General features: G+C 41.4%; 1 pseudogene; it reads right to left on the reverse strand.

Annotated features, from left to right (window-relative positions):
- Positions 1-2,453: 2,453 nt before the first annotated feature.
- Positions 2,454-3,364, reverse strand: LOC116591502 (annotated as a pseudogene).
- Positions 3,365-16,600: the final 13,236 nt, after the last annotated feature.

Here is a 16,600-nt window from a genome sequence, read left to right on the forward strand (position 1 = left end):
CTCACTGTGTCTCTCTCTGTCAAATAAATAAATAAAATCTTTAAAAAAAAAAAAAAAAAAGACAAACACCAAGGCCAGATTTCAGGAAATGCAGCCTATGGTTGAATGTTGCATCTAGGGTTCCATTACTCTATTGAAGAGAGAGAACATTATTTTAAAGGTATCAATAGAGTAAAGCCTATGAACATAGGGTAAATTTCTGCTAAAATGTTCTAAGAGGGCAAGATAACCAAAGAAGGTGAAAACTTAAATCTGAGCACACTGTTATTAAAACAAAATAAACCAATAAGGACAACATATTCAATCTTCTATGGTACTGGCGATAATAACTAGAAACGTATAGCAATTTCAGTTCACTTTCATATGCTCTATTTAATTGGAACCTTAATGCTGTAGATACATAGTATTTCTTTTTAAAGATTTATTTATTTATTTGAGAGAGAGAGAGAGAGAGAGAAAGCCTGCAGGTGAGAGTGAGTCCGGGGGAGGGGCAGAGGGGGAGAGAGAAAATCTCCAGCTGACTCCCCACGGAGCCGTGAGCCCAATGCAGAGCTCAATCTCATGACACCTAGATCATGACCTGAGCTGAAAATAAGAGTCAGACGCTTAACCAACCAAGCCACACAGGTGCCCTTGTAGATACATAGTATTTCTAATTTATAAATAAAAAACATGAGGATCAGAGAAGTTATCCAGTGTCATACAACTAGTAACTAGTAAAACTACAATTTGAACCCAGATCTTCCAAGGGCCAGGTTGTTGGTTTTTTGTTTGTTTGTTTGTTTTGTTTTTTAAGATTTTATCTATTGGAGGGAGAGAGAGAGAGAGAGAGAAAGCACAAGCAGGGCAGGGGGAGGGGCAAGGGAGAGGAAAAAGCAGACTCCCTGCTGAGCAAGGAGCCTAACAGGGGGCTTGATCCCAGGACCCTGAGATCATGACCTGAGCCAAAGGCAGATGCTTAAATGACTGAGTCACCCAGGCGTCCCGTGGACCAGACCTCCTTATGCTGTATCAAGTTGCCTCTGTCTTTAAATCTTTGCTTGCTAACAATATGTCCAAGTGATTGAATATAAAGCTACTCTTTTCCCCATCACATAGAAGAGACTAGTAAGATACAGAAGTTAAGTGTCTAATAGAAAAGAAAGTAAGTGTCATAAAGTGTCATAAAGAAAAGAAAGTAGAAATAATGGGCCAAGTCTCCCATCCTCATCAACACAGTCTCCCATTCATTGAACACTGAGCCAGAAACTATGGCAGACATTTTGTATGTATTCTTTTCACAATAACCCATTGGTGTAGGAACTTTGGTCCCATTTTACAGATGCAAAAAGTAAGACACAGAAAGTTTAGTTTTTTTCCCAACGTTATACATCTAGTAAGGGGCAGAACCTGGGCAGGAGTTAAGACTAGAAGGCACTGAAATTCTAAACTATCTTACTGCCTGTCCCACTGGAAATCTTCTACACAATCAGGTTTGTATATAATGCTGTGTTAGCATATATATAAAACGTCAAGGCTTTCCACTCATTTCCCTTGGTATTTGTCTCTCTGCAAAATAACAAAGAACGCCCATCTGTCTTCTTGAGAAGCACACTTTGTTGGTAGAGTGAGGTTACCATATGGATTCAAGTCAACCTTCTTTTTCAAAAGAGTTTTTTTGTTTTTTTTTTAGAATTTAGATTTAAAGAGCTTTGAAAACAAGGATGACGGCCATAGTCACCTCAAGTATTTGAAACTGTTTTGTTTGATGGTTCTTCTAAGTCAAGAAAGTTTATAGTCTCAGATTTGGAAGGTTAGTGACCCAGTTAACATACCAGTTGGCAACTAGAACAAAGTACTTATGAAAAAGTATTTTTGAAATAAAAAGCATTGGGAGAGATTCAGTCAAAGTACAAAATTCTAGCTGTCTTGACCTTCCAGGGAAAAAAAGTTATAATTAACTACAACTCATGGGTCCCACAGGCTGACTGTGGCAAATGCTCCACGTCAAGAGAAATCCTCATCACGATGGTCAGACATTTCAATGAGCCTTTCAAACACTTAATATAGGAGAACTTTCATAACCAAAACTTTCATTATTTAATTTAATCATTCCCTCATGCATTCATTCCAAACATTTAAGTCCCTACCTACCCTGGGCCCTGGGGAAATTCAGATCCGAGTAAGACAGAAATACTATCTCTCTGCTGTATTTATGAGATGTTATGATCAAGGGCTAATTGTTATGAAAGCCCAGAGCCCAGGGTAAAATCCTGTGACCAGGAGAGGAAAATGGAAAAAAATTCAGGAAAAAGAGGAGATGCTATGTAAGCTGAACTTTGTGACACTCAGAACTCCATTCACTCCTGGCTTGGTACCTGGTTTGTGTTTGTTTGTCTCTTCAGGGTATTCTTTTTTCTTTTCTTTTCTTTTCTTTTTTTTTAAAGAGTCTTGAGGTCTTTTATTTTCTTTACATTTATCATGCCATGAATTCACAGGGAGTGGGTTCCAGCAGTTCGGGCTCATTTCCATTGGTTCTCACGAGCTGTGTTTCTCCTGGCGGAGCAGGCCAGCGCTTCAGTTGTACCCAAGTACCTTTCTCGTTGGCGTCCTTCTTTTTCTGGTCATTTTCCTTCAGACGCTTCAGGAAGATATCTCGGCTCTTTGAATGTTTAATATGCTCAACGCGTACATTAATTCTCTTGGCAAGAACCTTGCCCTTAATTTGTTTACAACAATGCCAGCAGCATGCTGAGTGACATTGTAGACTCTTCCCGTTTTGCCATGGTAACATTTGTGGAGCATTCCTTTTGAACAGTGCCCGTTCCCTTGATGTCCACAATCTCACCTTTCTTGTAGATTTGCATGTATGTGGACAAAGGAACAAGTCCATGTTTTCTAAAAGGCCTGGAGAACATATAATGGGTACCTCCCCTCTTTCCCTTTGAGTTGGTCATTTTGGACAGTTACTGGAAGATGGCGGTTCCGGCTGAAAGGAAGCCAGGGTATTCTTTATTATGGGCCAGGAATTATCCAAAGTGAGTCAGATAGATTATTTTTATTTAATTCATAAGTGTTCAACCGATTTAGATTCTTCCTTCCATCCCTTCTCACCTTCCCCGTACAACTCCAGGCCAGAGTCAGAAAGTAGGATATCCCTCTTCCTTCTCTAAGTGCTGGGATATTTGGGAACAGGCATGGTTCTCTCTCTCTCTATTTTTTTAGATTTTGTTTATTTATTTATTATTTATTTATTTATTTATTTATTTATTAGACAGCGTGAGAGCAGGGAGGGTCAAATGGAGAAGCAGTAAGGAGCCTGATGCAGGATTCGATCCTAGGACTTCCGGATCATGACCTGAACCAAAGGCAGTCCCTTAAACAACTGAGCCAAGCAAAGTAGGGGAATTGTTAGAATGTTGGACAGGGCTGTGCTTCACCTCGGTAAGCAGGGACTCGCAGCAGACCAGCAAGACTCTGGGCTCTTTTTTGTTTCTGTCTCTTGCTGTAATTGTGCTCCAATTTTTTTGTCACACTAAAGAGGGGATTTCTTTGAGGGCCAGGCCATGTGGTACAAAATGGCAGATCAAGCCCTCATGTTTGCATTGTCTTGATTCCAGAGAGCAGCCAGGAGTTCAGTTGGGATCCCTGGAAGGAGGTCATGGCCCAGCTCGGGTCAGGTACCTGTGGTAGTCCAGTCAGCTGTGGTCAGGATATCAGTCATGTTGCACAAAATGAATGTTGGGGGCTCTTTGTTATTTCCAGGTGTGCTGGGGGAGAGAAAGTAGAGAATGACCCATTGCCCCAAAATAACACACAGTGATTGTCTATTTATAACACCTTAATTTTTCAAATTAAATTGTTAATAGTAGAATTAATGAACAGAGAATATGAACAATTTTAAGTTTCTTTTTAAAAAGATTTTACTTATTTGAAAGAGGGACAGAAAGTGCGTGCATGCCAGAGTGAAGGAGGAACAGAGGGAGAAAACCTCAAGCAGACTTTGAGCTGAGTGCAAAGCCCCACACAGAGCTCAGACCCACAACCCCGAGATCATGACCTGGGTCAAAACCAAGAGTGGGATGCTTAGCCAACTGAGCCACCCAGGAGCCCCAGATATTTTTAAGTTCTTGATTGCATTCTGCCTCTTTGCCAACATGATTATCCTTTCTCATCCTGTCTAAATTTAGAGGCCTAAAATTTGAAACCGATTATCACTTTCTTCTTTTCAACCACAGAGGTAGAATAGTTAAAATATTTTCCACACATTTGATAGTCATTTATATTTATTTTTCTGCAAATTATCTAGTGGTGTTCTTTGGTTCTATTATAGTTTTATTGTTTTTGTGATTTACTTAAATCCATTTTTGATCTGTTGAATTTTACATAGAGAAGCATACCATAATTCCTTGGAGGTTTCTTTCATTGCTAAGCAAAGTTCTTAAAAAGTCTTTCCCTTAAAAATTCCTCCTCCTGAAAATCTTTCAAACAAAGACACTCCTAAGGTTCATCAAGGATATTTATTGCAGAATTTTAATAACAAAAAATAGAAACAACCTAAGTATGTATCAGTTGAGGGATAGTATAATTATAGCATATTCATGTCATGGAATATTATATAGCCATTAAATATGAGGGAGATGTATATATATATTTGTTTGGAGAGGTGTCAATGATATTAAGTGAAAAAAAGCAAGAATTACAGAATTATATGTAAAACAGTACCCTATTTATACTAGGAAAAACATAATATATGAAATATATAGTTACCTAGACAAGGCAAATATCAAAAATAAGTCTGGAAAGATATACTTGGAATTGTGACTGGTGAATTCCTTTCATCATGGTTTGGAGTTAATGATTAAATTATGTATTTAGATATTGTTTTAATTTTTTAAAAAGATTTACTTACTTATTTTTAGAGATAGCACAAGTGGAGGGGCAGAGGGAGAAGGAAAGAGAACCTCAAGCAGGCACCATACTCAGTGCGAGCCCAATGGCAGGCTCAGTCTCACGACCCTGAGATCATGACCTGAGCTGAAACCAAGAGTCAGATGCTTAATGTCCTATACCACTCAGATGCCCTTTGTTTTAATTTTTCATAGGGAATACATATTACCTTTAAACTTTATTTCATGCTGTGTCCAGGTCGCTCAGTCCATTAAGGGTCTGACTTTGGCCTAGGTCATGATCTCACATCTGGAGAGTAAGGCCCTATATCAGTGTTTCTGCTCAGCAGGGAGTCTGCCTGCCTCTCCCTCTGCCCCTTTCCCACCTCCTCAAATAAATAAATTAATTAATTTTTTTTTAAACTTTATTTCACAAAACATTTTAGACATACAAATCATTGAGTGAATAATATAACGTATAACCATGTACCTACCACACAGCTCTAGAAATAAATACCAGCACAGTGGAAGCCTCTTGTGTAACCTTTTCCATCACATTCCTTCTGTCTCAGAGGTTACCACGCCCCTAAATTGGGTGCTTTTTAGTCCTATGATGTCATACCTTTACTAAATACGTACATATTCTTAAACAGCATGTAATATTTTTGCATATTTTAGGATTGTAAATAATTGGTATTATGTATACAATTGGTATTATGTGTATACTTGGTATGTTATATTTTGTAGTTTATTTTTTCACTTAACATGATATGCTTTTTTTTTTTTTTTAAATTTTCTTTATTTATTTGAGAGAGAGAGCCACCACGAGTTCGGGGGAGGGTGAGGGAGAAGCAGACTCCCCACTGAGTAGGGACCCCAATGTGGGGCTCGATCCCAGGACCCCAGGATCATAACCTGAGCCAAAGGCAGACATTTAACTGACTGAGCCCGCCAGGCACCCCATGGTGTGCTTTAAATTTAACCATGCTAATACAGATACTTCAGATAATTCCCTTTCCCTGTTACAGAGTATTCCATTTACAAATGTTCTGCAGTTAGTTCATATGGTTTTGTGATGGTAGGTTTCCAGCATTTTACTATTTTGAACAGTGGTGCTGTGACCCTCACAAAATAGGGACAAATTGCTTTCCTCAATGTTTGTACCAATTTACATTTCCAGCAGCAGTGTTTTAGAGGTTTTGTCATTCTAAAAACTCCTTAACCCACTCAGAGAGCAGACAATTATCTCTATATATTATCTTCTCATTTTTGTTTTCTGTGTCTCTTACAGTATACTCTTTAATTGAGCTTGAACTAATTTTGCTATAAATTGTGACATGGGACCTAAAATGACTTTTTTTTTTTTTTTTTGGACAGAGATCACAAGTAGGCAGGGAGGCAGACAGAGAGAGGGAGAGGAGGAAGCAGGCTCCCCGCTGAGCAGAGAGCCTGATGCGGGACTCGATCCCAGGACCCTGAGATCGTGACCTGAGCTGAAGGCAGAGGCTTTAACCCACTGAACCACCCAGGCGCCCCATGACTTTTTTTTTTAAACAAATAACCAATTTTCCCACCGTTGTTCATTGACAAGGCAAGTCCTTTTTCATTATACTTTTAAATCTTTCTCTTACTTATTCTCATCTGATGGTTGAATTTCTCATCTGGTTGAATTTCAGTATCATTTTGTAGAGTATCCTAAATAACCTATTGAGATTTCATTGTAATTGCATTAGGCCCATGAATTATTTGGGTCTAAAACTGGCATTCAACAGCTCATATCTCCACTCTCAAAATGAAATAACTGACTCCTCACTGCATAGAATCAAGCATCTTCAGTCTGCTCCCGAAGTCCCCTATTATTTGTATCCATATTCATCTTTCAGGATCATCATTTTCAGCAGGCCAGTGTCTTCCTTGTCCGCTAAGCTTTCCTTAATTTTTTTCCTACAAACTTTGTTCATGAAGTTCCCTCCAATCAGGAATGCCAACACTTGGGAGCCTGGGGGGGGGGGGGGGTCCAGATGGTTGGGTATCTGCCTTCGGCTCAGGTCATGATCTCCAGGTCCTAGGATGGAGCCCCCCATCAGGCTCCCATCTCAGTGGGGAGTCTTTAAAAAAAAAAAAAAAAAAGAATACCAACCTTTTCTTCCATTCCCTTTGTTTATTTAAAACTTTTCCTTCTTTCAAGGGCCTGCTAAGCTCCTAGCTAGAGTTAGAGTCCTAGACACGAGTTAGCCCGCCATGTTGCATTGCTATTCAGTCTTCCAGTAAGTCTGGATTTAATCTCACCAATTCTATGACTGAGTTAACTAAAATAAGACAATGGGAGACGAGAGGAACTTGCCTGGAGAGAAGTCAGGAAGAACAGTTGTTGGTAAGAGAACTTTTACTCCTGTAAACTTGGAGTGGATAGAACAGCAGGACAAGTGGAAGAGAGAGGCTGGAGCTGGTGTCTCAACATCCCACCTTACCCTCCTACTACCAGAAAACAGTGGTGAAGCCAGGTAATAGACAAGTCCGGCATCCGCACCATCAAAATGCCTTGCATTTGAATAGTGCTTCAGGGTTTGCTAATTTGCACACACATCATCTCATTTAACACTTGCAAAACTTTGAAGTAGGTGACATATCTCCATTTCACCAGTGAGGACCCTGAGGATTAGACATTTAAAGTCCCCAGCTAGGAACTGGTAGGGCCAGCTCTGTGACTCCAACCTTCCAGTGATCCCACTTCATCACTCATACTCCCCGTTGCTTCCGTGTTGACTTCAAAATTTTTCAAATTTTATTTTTAACTGTGGCCAAAAAAAAAAAACAAAACCCTCACATAATATGAAATTTCCCTCAACCACTTTTAAGTGTATGGTTAATCATGTTAACTATATTGACATCATTCTATAGCAGATCTCTAGAATTTTTTCGTCTTGTAAAACTGCACTTCTAGGGGCGCCTGGGAGGCTCAGTAGGTTAAAGCCTCTGCCCTCAGCCTGGGTCATGATCCCAGGGTCCAGGGATTGAGCTCCACATTGGGCTCTCTGCTCAGTGGGGAGCCTGCTTCCCCCGCCCCCCACCCCCCGCCTGCCTCTCTGCCTACTTGTGATCTCTGTCTGTCAAATAAATAAAATATTAAAAAAAAACACTGCACTTCTATAGCCATTGAACAACAGTTCCCCATTTCTCCCTTTCCCCCAGCCCCTGGCAACCACCATGCCACTTTCTGTTTTCATGATTTGGATTACTCTAGATATCCCCTATAAGTGGAATCATACAATATTTGCCTTTTGTGACTGGCTTATTTCACTCAGGCTGATCCTTTTGGGAGTATGTGTCTGAATTTCCTCTTTTTTAAGGCAGAACAATATTCCCTTGTATATATATACCACACTTTCCTTATCTGTTCATTTGTCAATGGACACTTGGGTTGCTTCTACCTCTTGGCAACTGTGTAATATTGCAATGAACACGGATGTACAAAAGTCTCTTTGAGAACCCGCTTTTGGTTCTTTTCCATATATACCCAGAATGGGATTGACGGATCCTATGATGATTCTGCATTTAATTTTTTGAGGAGCCGTGTTAACTTTTACACAGATAGCCCCATTCTCATAGACTCTACTGCGTTATGTTAAGCAGACCATATCACCTTTCCTTTAATTAAATGAAAACAGCCATCGTGCTCTTATAGAACCATTAAAATATGTTTAAACTTCTTACTTAAGATGCATCACTTACCACTTGGGCAACTGTAGATGCTTTCGTTTCCTCCCAGCCTCAGTGAACACATTCTTCTTCACTTTTAGCTCCACCCACCCTCAGGGGCACTACATGAGAAGATTCATGATGGAAGGACCCATCTATTTTTGTGCAATTCTGCGCCTCAAGTAACTAGCACAGTGACTGGCATATAATACGCATTCAAAAAATGGTTAAATGAATTGATGAGTGAGGGGTCCTTGGTGGCTTGGTCAGTTAAGCATTTGCCTTCGGCTGGGGTCATGGTCTCAGGGTCCTGGGATAGAGCCCCTTGTCACACTTCCTGCTCTCCCTCTGCCCTTCCCACTCGTGCTGTCTCTCAAATAAATAAATGAAATCTTTTAAAAAGAACTCTATCTGACAAATACGTTAATAAAACTTAAAAAAAGAATTGGGAGTGAGTGAATAAAAGACTATGTTCTGGGCATAGTCAAAAAAATTGAACTTATCCCCCAAAGTGGGTGTTGTCATTTTTAAGAGAGCATCGTTCAGGACTTTTTTTTTTTTTTTAAGGTTTTATTTATTTATTTGACAGAGAGAGATACAGGGAGAGAGGAACCACAAGCAGGAGGAGTGGGAGAGGGAGAAGCAGGTTCTCCGCTGAGCAGGGAGCCAGATGCGTGGTTCAGTCCCAGGATCCTGGGATCATGACCTGAGCTGAAGGCAGACGCTTAACGACTGAGCCGCCCAGGCACCCCAGTTTAGCACTTCTTGTTCCAGCAAAGCAGAAAGTAGATCCCATATGGCAAAGAGATATTCAATGACATGAATTTTACCAGAACGATACGATCTCTAGGATAAATTCAGACTAATGCTCTAATGGTAACACAGAATCGTACCAACTATGTGGATTTGGAGAGCTTGGGAAGCCCTTGGAATTCTAAGAATGTCCTGCTGGATTAATAGGACAGAGCACAAGGTAGAAAAAGTCAAGAGAGGGTGCTAATAGCGCAGGACTGTATTTCTCTTCCCTTCTGCCAGACAGCATGGACCCTGGTTAGAGAGCATTGGCAGCAAAAGCATTGTCACACCAAGTGGCAGATTTCCTCCTGGCCAGCTTGCTGTGCATTAGGCTGACTGGTGCCCTCTAAGGAGGACAGGGGTGTGAGAGCAAAGAGAGGATTAAGCCCCTGGGGATAAAAATACATTATATGTTTATTTAAAAATTTAAAAATTAAATAAATTTTTTTTTAAAAAGAGAGAGGATTAAAGAAACTGAGAGCAGTTATTTTCTCCTAAAGAAAGCAAGGTCTCCTGCTAAAGACTGCTGGCTATACATCTTTGGACTTGATATACACCCTTATGAAAGGAACTGGAGGAAATGGAATTACAGTGTATCAGCAAAACTTAAATCTAGACTTCACAAAAATCGCATGAATTTTCCAAGGATAGAGGCCCTGGAACAAGTTGTTCAGTAGAAATTATGCTCTGCACATATTTAAAGAATGAATGAATTGTAGCTCTCTTCCATTCAAATGGGAAGATGGAATTCAAGCGAAAAATATCTTCTAATAGGCGTGTCCTCACAAAAAGATAAAAGATAAGGTTAAGTTGCTAGATGATTATGTGAACTCTTTTCCCATTCTCTTAGTCATGAGTTTATTATTTTTTCTAAAGATTTTTTTTTTTTTTAAATTTAAGAGAGAGAGAGACAGAGAGAGACAGAAATCCCAAGCTGGGGCAGTGGCAGAGGGAGAGGGGGAAGAGGGATCCCCGCTGAGCAGGGAGCCCAGTGTGGGGTTGGATCCCAAGACCTCAGGATCAGAACCGGGGCCAAAGGCAGACTTTCACCGACTGAGCCACCCAGACCTCCCTCTTAGTCATGAGTTTAAATTCACACTAGCAGATCAATATAGTAAATAGTGGGACCTTTTTTATATATTGCTTAATATAGGAGACAGCATGGTTTCATGGAAAATGCTAAACACAGGTCAAAAGACTTGCCTTCTGACGCTAGTATCACTTGGACCACACTGGCCTTTCAGAAAATTATTGGTTTTCATTGCCTACGGTGCCAGAAGAATGGTACAAAGCTGATTATGTCACTCCCCAGCATAAAATTCTTCATGGGCATCTGTCACTTGTAGACAAATTCAGAGCACTTTCGCCTAGTAAATTCCTTATCTAACTCCGACTTACCCAAATAGCTTAACATCTATCATTTGCCCCTCCAAACATGTCAAGCAGTACTGAATGATATGTAATTTCCTCAGGATAAACCACACTCATTCATGCTTTCACTGCTTAAACACCCTTCTCCCTTCTTTTATTTGGCTTCTATTCATGCCTAAGTGCCACTATTCTGACTTTCCTCTAGGAACCTCCATGTGTCCCCTTGTTAATACTGCCATAATGACATTGTATTATAATTAACAGTTTGCATGCCTGCCTTCCCATTAGACTCTTCTCCCACTGCCATAAAAGTTATCTCTTTCTATCATATAAATTCAAACAAAGTGTAGAAAGTAAAATGTCCCCTTGAAACCCACTCCCAAAGGCAGTTCTTGTTAACACAGAGCAGGAAACCATAAGTTTCCTTTGAATTTTCAGAACATAGCAGTGCCTGGCATATAAGAGGCCTCAATAAACAGAGCTAAATGGGGGTACCTGGGTGGCTCAGTCAGTTGAGCATCCCACTCTTGGTTTTGGCTAAGGTCATGATCTCATGGGTTATGGAACTGAGCCCTGCTTTAGGCTCCAGGGTCAGTGGGGGGTCTGCTTGAAGATTCTCTCCTTCTGCCCCTGCCCCTCCCCCTGCACCATGTACTCTATCTCTTTCTAAAATAAAATAAATCTTGGGGTGCCTGGGAAGCTCTGTTGGTTGGGTGTCCAACTCTTGGTTTCAGCTCGGGTCATGGTCTCAGGGTCATGGGATGGAGCCCCGTGACAGGGCTCTGTGCTCTATGGGGAGTCTGCTTAAGATTCTCTCTCCTGGGACGCCTGAGTGGCTCAGTTGGTTAAGCAGCTGCCTTCGGCTCAGGTCATGATCCCAGCGTCCTGGGATTGAGTCCCACATCGGGCTCCTTGCTCCGCAGGGAGCCTGCTTCTCCCTCTGACTCTGCCTTCCACTCTGTCTGCCTGTGCTCGTTCTCTCTCTGACAAATAAATAAATAAAATCTTTAAAAAAAAAAAAAAGATTCTCTCTCCCTTTCCTATTGCCCCTCTCCCCCTTGCTCTCTTTCTCTAAAACAGATAAATAAATCTTTAAAAAATAAATAAATCTTTAAAAAAATAAACAGAGTTAAGTGAATGAATCTGTAAAAAGAAGATGGCATAGTTGGCTATACCGGCCAGCAGTATGTTGTGGTGATGCAATCATGCAGGATGATGACTATGAAATCTCTGGAAAGCATCATGTAAGTCCAAAATCTCATGACAAGTGGCTAATGACCCTGGACCTCATTTTATCTGGCATCTTGGTTTCAATGATGCTGATGCTGATGATAAAAATAAACAATAGCTAACATTCACTGAGCACTTTTCATGTCTGAAGTACTGTCCTAAGTGTTTCACCTGTATTAACTCACTTAATTATTATAAGAATCTAAAAGGTGAAGACTATTAATTGCGCCATTTTTTTTTTCAGATGAGGAAACCAAGGTACAGAAGGTTATGTAACTTCCCCTCCAAAACCACCTAGGTAATGAGTAATACAGTCAGGATTTAACCCAGAGGATCTCGCACCTGGATCCACACTCAGCCCCATCACCGGGCTGCCCCCGATATACAACCCTGAGGTCATAAAACAAGATCCAGTTACCTCCCATTCCTACAGTGCTTCTTGATCTAGTTTTAGAGTCGGAAGTACCTTCATCTCTGCGTCCTTTGTTTCCTCACATGTAAAATGGGCATATTAATGAATCCCATCTCACGAAGGTATTTGTGCAGAGTATCTCCAACTCTGCCTCAGGTAGCCAAGCGAGAATGGGGTTGAAACCCAGACCCTGGAGCCAGGGACCGGTCACACTGCAACAGAGACGTGGGAAAGGAAGACAAGAAGACTGCACTGGTGATCCTAATCTCAGAGCAGCTCAGCGTCCCTCGACAAGTGTATTTGCCGGCAGATGAATGCTGAGAACTAGCACTCACACTCGGGCCTTTTCAGTTAAAGTCTCGGTGGCCAAGGAAGCAGGCTCTCGTGAAGAGAAAGCCAACTCACAAGATGGGACCCTCACTTATTAATTCGGTTCTTTGGCTCTGGTCCGTACTAACAGCCACAGTGGTTGCTGGCTACCTATACCCGATAGGACAGGAATGGAAGTGAAACTTTACAGCGTGTCAGCACTCAGTGTCAGCGTGTCTGCACTCAGTACTGTGGAAGCAGGGAGACGACTACTCTGGCAAGTGCTTACAGATGGCGTTTGGATCTGGAACAGTCTTCAAGGCTTATAGAAAACTCAATCCAACTTTCAAAAAGGAATTGCCAAGGCAGAGTGCTAGAGCTCTATCCAGCCAAGCCACCGTCCTATCACACCAGGCTCGGGACCCTGTGGGAGTCATAGTTAATGAGGGTCTCCAGGGAAATAGTACTTGGTTAAGCCCCTGCTGGGCTTTCATTCAACTCTTGGGCCAAGCTCCATTATTGGTAAAGCCCCTAAGGAAATATAGAGCCTTTATTCTGTCCTAGAGAAGAGAAATGAAGGCACAGATGGCAACTTCATACATAGAGTCTAGTTTAATCAACGAGGAAGTTACTGGAACCAAAAAAAAAAAAAACAAAAAAAACAAAAAAAACCTGGGGAAAAACCAAAACAAAACAACCCTCAAATTAATGCAGCATTGCCCCTAGGCTAAGTACTAAAGACAGAAGGTGGAAAACTGACAGATCTGCTGTTAACTAGAAATGAATAGCTAAAAACTAACCAGGAAGTTTTTCCAAGGGAGTCTTGCAAATGCTCTGAATGTCAGAGCAAAGAGTGAGCCTCTAGAAGGAAGAGCTCCCGAATGCAGGGTGCTTGTAGGGTGAGTCAAGGGGCGATGAGGGGGAGGGATTTGAGTGGCACTGAGGAACACTTCTTTAGACTAATAATTTTAACAAGTTTGGCCATACCTAGTGGCACGGAGTCTAGAAAACAGCACAGGGAAACATCGTCCTCAGAATTAAAACAGTGAGAACTCAAGGCATAATAGATGCAATGAGCCATCTGCAGAGGTAAATCACCCTAAGAAATGTTTCGTGAATGTGTTTGCAGAGAAACTTGGGAGGACCTGAGTCCAATGCTCATGACTAAAATTAACCACGTATTTTATGCCTCTGCGCCTTTGCACATGTTTTCCTTCTGCCCGTTTTATCATCTGTTGCTCTTTTCTCCCCTTTTTCCAGCCTATCGGGTAAATTAGTTTTCTTTCAAGATACATTCCAGGCATCATCTTCTCTTAACGTGTGCCTGAGAACAGAATGAATCATTTCTCTCCCTCCTCCCCCTACTTTTGCACTCTGTACATCTTCTTTTTATTAGTTGAGACTCTGTCTCCCCTGGTACATTGCAGGCTCTCTGAGGGCAGAGACCAAACCTTCTCTAGCATCTCCCACTACAGTGCCTAGCCCAACGGACACTTCGTTCAGCTAATCCACCGAGCAGGTCAGAAGAGGGGAGGTACAGCAGGATCTTTGGGGTGAGGTTGGGAGGTGTGGTGTTTTGCCACATCAGCATATTAAATCCTGCCATTGTTTTAGGGGCAGTAGCAGAATCTACAGGAACCATGACATTTTTATGTTTATTGAAAGAGAACTCTAGAGGCACCTGGTGGGCTCAGTTGGTGGAGTGTGTGGCTCTTGATCTTGGGGTTCTAAGTTTGAGCCAAACGTTGGGCATAGAGATTACTTAAAAACAAAATCTTTTTTTAAAAAGGCAACTCTAACTTTTTTTTTTTTTTTAATGAGAAAGCAGTTTAGTAAGGAGACAAATGTGTAAACAAAAATATCCAAGTTGCTATAAAAGTACACATAAGATTAAGAGCTAGTACAAAGCAATGGGAGGATTAACTCCCTAGATGGAGATCAGAAAAGGTTTAGAAGAGGAGGAAATGATTGAACTGGGTCATAAGGACAAATAAAAGTTTGTCAAACAAACCACAGGGCAGAGGGTACAACCTTACCAAAACATGGAAACAGTGTAACATTATAATTATGACTTAGAGCTTACTCTACTCCCAGGCACTGTCCTTTTTTCTTTTTCTTTTTTTAGATTTTATTTCTTTTTTCAAGAGAAAGAGAGAGCACAAGTGGAGGGCAGTGCAGGGGAGAAGCCGACCCCAGTGATCAGGGAACCTGACACAGGGCTCAATCCCAGAACCTTGAGATCATGACCTGAGCCAAAGGCAGGTAACCGCAGAGGTACTGAGCCACCCAGGCATCCCAACTCCCAAACATTTTTCTAAGAGCTTTTACATGTATCCACTCATGTAATATTTTCAACCATCTTAAAAAGTTTATACAGTGTTATCAATTAGATTCCCCTGCTTGTAACAGAAACTTGAAATAATAGTTGCTAAAGCACAGGGCAGTTTCTTTCTCCACAAAACCTCAGGGTTCCAGATTCCTTTTAGCCAACAGCTAGAAGCTAGTCGTGGCCTTTATCCTCACAATCCAAGACGTGGGGTAGAAAGCTCCAGCCATCCCGTCTACATTCCAGACAGCTGGAGAGGGGGCACAGGGAACTCAATAGCTGTCAATTTATGCAGATTCTTAGAAGTTTCCACATGCATTCCATTGCCCCAACATAGTCTTTATTTTTTTTTTTAAGATTTTATTTATTTATTTGACAGAGATCAGAGGTAGGCAGAGAGAGAGGAGGAAGCAGGCTCCCCGCCAAGCAGAGAGCCCGATGCGGGGTTCAATCCCAGGACCCCCGGGATCATGACCTGAGCCAAAGGCAGAGACTTTAACTCACTGAGCCACCCAGGTGCCCCCCAACATAGTCTTATAACCACAAACACTTGTAAAATATTCTGGGAGATAGTCCTTATTCTGGATATTACATCCCCCAGCTATGATGTGGAGTTCGATAACTACGGGAAGGGAGAACAGATAACGAAGACAGGAGTTTCCGCACCTACTCTTATCTCCAGTTTGCAGATAGTGACACCAGTGCCCAGTGGGGCTACATTTGTCATGACGCATTCAAGGATTGCAAGTAGGTTTTGCTTTTTCTGTTCTGGGGTGTGTGTGTGTGTGCGCGCGCGCGCGTGCATGTGTGTTTTGCTTAAGCATACAATGTAAAGTGGGAAGAATGAAGGACGACGGGGCCTCAAAGTGAGATGATTTTAATTCTGACACTTTACGTGATCAAGCGATAATGGGCAGTGTAATGCACAAAACCCAGGCAGCACTAAAGTGTCAACAACATAATGTGTGAGTAATCTCAAAGCTAGATAATTGAGTTGGTTTGTGGATCTGAGAGATGGATTAGTAAAATGGGTCAGTAATTGAATAGCAAATTGATTCACTATGACATTGCTGACTGCAGCAGCAGAAAATCACATAAAATTTGCCAAAAGGACAACAGATACCGTCTGACACATTTTTCAGTTTCTCATTTTAAATTTGTTAAATGTCTCCCTCTCCTCTAAATAAGCACCCACTAAAGGTCGAATGGCTTGCATTGAATGCATGTTGATGAAAAAAAGTAAAACAGTGCAGGCTAACTCTTGCCTCACAAATACTTTACATTCATTTGAGTCAAGGTTCCAATGAGAAATATTTTGAAGAAATCATATACGTGACTGAAGTCAAGCAGTACCTATAGAAGAAGTGGGTGGCCACCTTCCCAGCAACTACTCAATAACCCCAACATACTTTTTGTATTCTTCCCTGGACCCCTGTACTTCAGAAAAGTCTGTTTTACCCCCAACCCCACAGGCAGTGGTTCACATGTGGGTCAATTGGTGGTGATCGCATTTCTCCTGTTAGTGACTATTTGAGGCATGTGGGCACACGATGAAATTCTGGCCAGTAACACTTGGTGTGAGGTTTCTCA

Source organism: Mustela erminea, chromosome 5 (genome assembly GCF_009829155.1).
Source record: "Mustela erminea isolate mMusErm1 chromosome 5, mMusErm1.Pri, whole genome shotgun sequence".
In the NCBI taxonomy this organism is placed as follows: domain Eukaryota; kingdom Metazoa; phylum Chordata; class Mammalia; order Carnivora; family Mustelidae; genus Mustela; species Mustela erminea.